This window comes from Ostrinia nubilalis, chromosome 1 (genome assembly GCF_963855985.1).
Source record: "Ostrinia nubilalis chromosome 1, ilOstNubi1.1, whole genome shotgun sequence".
In the NCBI taxonomy this organism is placed as follows: domain Eukaryota; kingdom Metazoa; phylum Arthropoda; class Insecta; order Lepidoptera; family Crambidae; genus Ostrinia; species Ostrinia nubilalis.
Window position 1 is genome coordinate 5,152,491 of NC_087088.1, and position 4,165 is coordinate 5,156,655.

General features: G+C 38.0%; 1 long non-coding RNA gene across 1 annotated transcript; it reads left to right on the top strand.

The window, feature by feature from the left end:
* Window positions 1-626: 626 nt before the first annotated feature.
* On the top strand, window positions 627-1,174 carry LOC135087665 (uncharacterized). Its single transcript, XR_010260903.1, has 2 exons — window positions 627-711; window positions 1,002-1,174. It is a non-coding gene; the product is annotated as an uncharacterized LOC135087665 (long non-coding RNA).
* Window positions 1,175-4,165: the final 2,991 nt, after the last annotated feature.

Here is a 4,165-nt window from a genome sequence, read left to right on the forward strand (position 1 = left end):
GAATATCAAATCACTTAGGTATCTAAAGTCAAACGATTCTGAAATGTCAAGTGGCATAAAGTTGGGACTAATGAATAACCCATTAAGATAGTAGCGCCCTCCTGTCAATGACATACCTGGAACGATAGAGTATTGGACAACTAATGAAAATGCTTTGTCCTAAATGACTGACGAATATCGTAGAGACCTGAAAGTTGGAAGGTGTGTTCTTTGTATGACGTAGGCATCTCATAAGAAAAGATTTTCCGAAATGGGGTCATGAAATGAAGGGGGTGAAAAAAGGGGGCAAAGTTTGTATGGGACAAAGTGATTCCTTGGTTCAATCTACTTGAAATTTAGCTTAACAATTCCTTAATATATTTCATGAAAGACGTGTGGAACGGGTAGAAAGTAATTTTTTTGGCAGTCATTTTCTTCGAAGTTGATATCAATACTACTTAGTGCCTTTGATTTAATTACTTTTTATTTTTACAAGTGTTTGAAAACTCCATGTCAGATTGTGTTCAATGTCAAGTGAAATCTCAAATTGAAATGTCTCAATCTCAATGAGGAGACTCTGTATTTATTCCTAGAATTCCCCTAACACCGTCAAATTGCCTTTTCGAATTCAAGCCAGTGCAGTTTCCCATCAGTCTGCTTCGTAATGACTATAAACAAAGATCAAAGTCAAACTCTAGGGACCTCTGCTTAAACTCCCATGAGTGCACAGAGGTAAGCAGGTAACCGCGTGTGATGCTCATAGTAATTTTCGATACAGAACCCTGTACATACGTCATACATATTATAGAAAGAAAACACCCTGACCAATACAAACAAATGTGTTTCTGCAATTTTAGTATGATATTTCTATTTATTAATAAACAAAGAGACTGAACAAAATTAATGCGTGTACTGATTAATGTTATTAACCACATGCAAAGCTTCGTGAATTGCAACAACTATAATTTATTATCCAAGCTCTAAATAATGTGTATGTAAATATAAATAAAATGTTTTTCCAGTCGCTCAAGCTTCCAAGGGCCTACCGATAGGTCGGGTGACGTAATCTTGAAATTCTTTAAGCCGGCGCAGAACTTCCAGAAGGTCAGGCGACGCCACAGCCACTTTGAACCGTGTTTACTTCTGCAGTTATATTTCATATTTATTCGATTCTAGAATATATTCCCAAAAAGTCTGTAAGGTGTTTTAATTTGTATCACTTGGATATGATTTGTATTAGAAAGTGTTGTGAGTGTGACGCTTGAAGGGAAGGAAGTCGACCTAACCTTACCAACTGCGTATTTCTATACTATGTAGCTGGAAATTGTGGCGGGAGCTCTTTGGCGCGCTGTCTTCGGCGAAGAATTGCGCGCGCAGATTTTGACAGCGCGAAATACCTACTTTAGCAGAAATACCAAGCCTTAATAAAACCTAGATGGATAGTCTTCATACAAACGCTTCGTCAAGAGTGAGTAAAAAATCTGATGTCATTAGTGTCAATTTTGTTGGGGAGTGTAGACAGTGAAGGCGATTTTCCCGAAAGTAGGAAAATTTTTAATACGTTTTTAATTATTTTAAAATTAACAAAAACAAAACGCATCATGTACTTACTTATTTATTAAATTCAAAGTACCTACCTAATTACAATAAGATAAATCGACTTAAAAGTCTCGATTTCATAAAAAAGGAAGTGTATTTGTACGGCGAACAATTGGGAAATAAATTTTCTTGATACTGGTACATTCCCGTATTTAATTTTAGAAAGCCAAATTCAAGCAAAATACGCGTCGAATCGTAGTACTTACTTATGAAATGTAACACTGGTCACTTTCTTTCGTTTTTCTGATGTATTTAGACACCCTTTCACAGCACAAACCGTCTTAATTAATTAAAAGTCGTCGGACGTGTTTACCAATTTTTCACTTTGACAGTTCATGTGACGTTTACGAGTGAGCCATTCAAGCTCACTAAAATCTGCCTCACCTTTCGTGCACTGACTATCTATCTAGGTTTTATTAATCTAAGCTTTGGATGTAGTCAATCCACGTCACAACGCTTAGGCTGAATTGCACCAACTTACGTTTACCGTAACTATAACAATAACCAGTGTATTTTCTATGGAGTTACACATACATCAGAGATATCTGATCTCTGATGTACTGTTGAAATTTGAAAAAGCTGTGAAAATATTGCATAAAAGGTATCTATAACCATTTAATGATAATTTTCAGGAGCTGCTTCGTTGTTTGAGATTATCTACAGCCTGTATAATATCTTGTACAGCTGAAATAAGTCTCGTGGCGCACGATCCCGCAGTAAATCAGAAGGTGCCGGACCGGCCGGCAAGCGTTCCTAGCAAAAAATATGGGCATGTAATTCACTCCTGGAAGTAACATACTCCAAGGTACTGTCATTTAATACTAGCGAATATTAGATACTATATTTTTGCAAATTATTGTTTTTTTAACAGGTTCTTCATACAAGTAGGCTTTTACTAACACTTTTTGGATCTAAGTTATCTGAAATTAACATTGTTTTTACTTACCAGGCTCCTATTTAGCCTAAACGCAGACTATCGACTTTTAGTTGGCCGATAGTTGGACCCAATTTTAATTTGCATGACATGAAGAATCGGCCGATACCGAATCGGTGTAATGTGCGCACTCTCATACCAATACTGATTAACAGCCCGACCCAACTATCCGCCAACTAAAAGTCGGTGGTCTGCGCCTAGACTTACTCTTACTAGGTCACTTTTCATAGTGCAGGAAGTAAAGTTACATAATCTAACCAATTAGGAATAATAGAGACTCGGTTATAGGCAGGTAGAGCAGACCACCATTAAGTAAGTATAAAAAAGATAAATGTGCTTATTAAAATATAATTACAGATAATTGACCATGATTCCAGCCTTGTACCCGGAGGACGCAAACCGCATCGCACTAACTTGCCCCTGGCAGGATTTGAACTCGCAGCTGGCGTTGCACTCCGGTGCGTGAACCACCAGACCAGGCAGTCGTTTGACATTTGGTTTCTTGAACTAAGGCTGATTTGCGCCACCTAACTTTGACCGTAACTATAACGATAACCGGTGTTTTTTGTATGGAGTTTGACAGATTTTTGACGTTCGTCAATTCGACTTGTAAAATCGGACTTGGACTTGGGTTGGCCCTTTCCTTATATTTCCGTGTTTTCCTAAGTACTCGTATTTATGATATTTATTCTTCAGTAGGTACAGTAACAATCTATCTACACACAGCACATTGAACTGTAAGAATACTAGAGATCGATGTGTGGCCCACAAGGTGAATTTAAGGAGCAGCGAATGTCAGCGAACGAACGCGAGCATATTCGGCTCGAGGGTGAATATGCATGATCGCGAACCTTTTTACTCTGTTCAGTAAGTAACTTATAGGTGAGCGATCACTATCGCTCGCAATAATTTTCGATTCTTTTATACCTAATATATTACTAAAATGTCGAGGATCCTACAGTGCCATGATATTTAAATGGTGCTTTGTTTATTCTTTATGAATAGGGGTAAGTTATGGTATATCTTATCCCAAAAGCGATGGTATGCGAATGGCAGTGAGCAATACCATAAGTATGCAAACGCGATGGATGGGTACCCGCAATTTGCACCGACGCTTGCCCGCTTATCTACGCATATGAGGGTTTGCGCCACTTGGTACCAGTGGCTTCCACCAATTTCGACTTTATTGTTTTGAACTTTTTTTTGATTACACTAACTCTCCTAAGACAAAATATGGGGCAATTATTTATGGTAAAACTAGCTTTCCGCCCGCGGCTTCGCCCGCGTGGTATTTTGTCTGTCCTTTCTAGTATTCTATGTCCTTTCCGGGGACTCAAAATATCTCCATGCCAAATTTCATCAAAATCTGTTCAGTGGTTTAGGCGTGAAAGCAAGACAGACAGACAGACAAAGTTACTTTCGCATTTTTGTAATATTAATTATCTATACGAAAGCCCCGTATTTCTTTGTCGGGGCTTTCAGGTGTCAATAACTATCTAAGCGGGTGTCTATGGGCGACGGTAATCACTTACCATCAGGTGATCCGTCTGCTCGTTTGCCTCCTATCACATAAAAAAAAAAAAAAAAAAAAAAAAAAAGTGGTGTAGTGAAAAAGATGATTAAATTAACTTAGTACATAATATCATTCGTGTC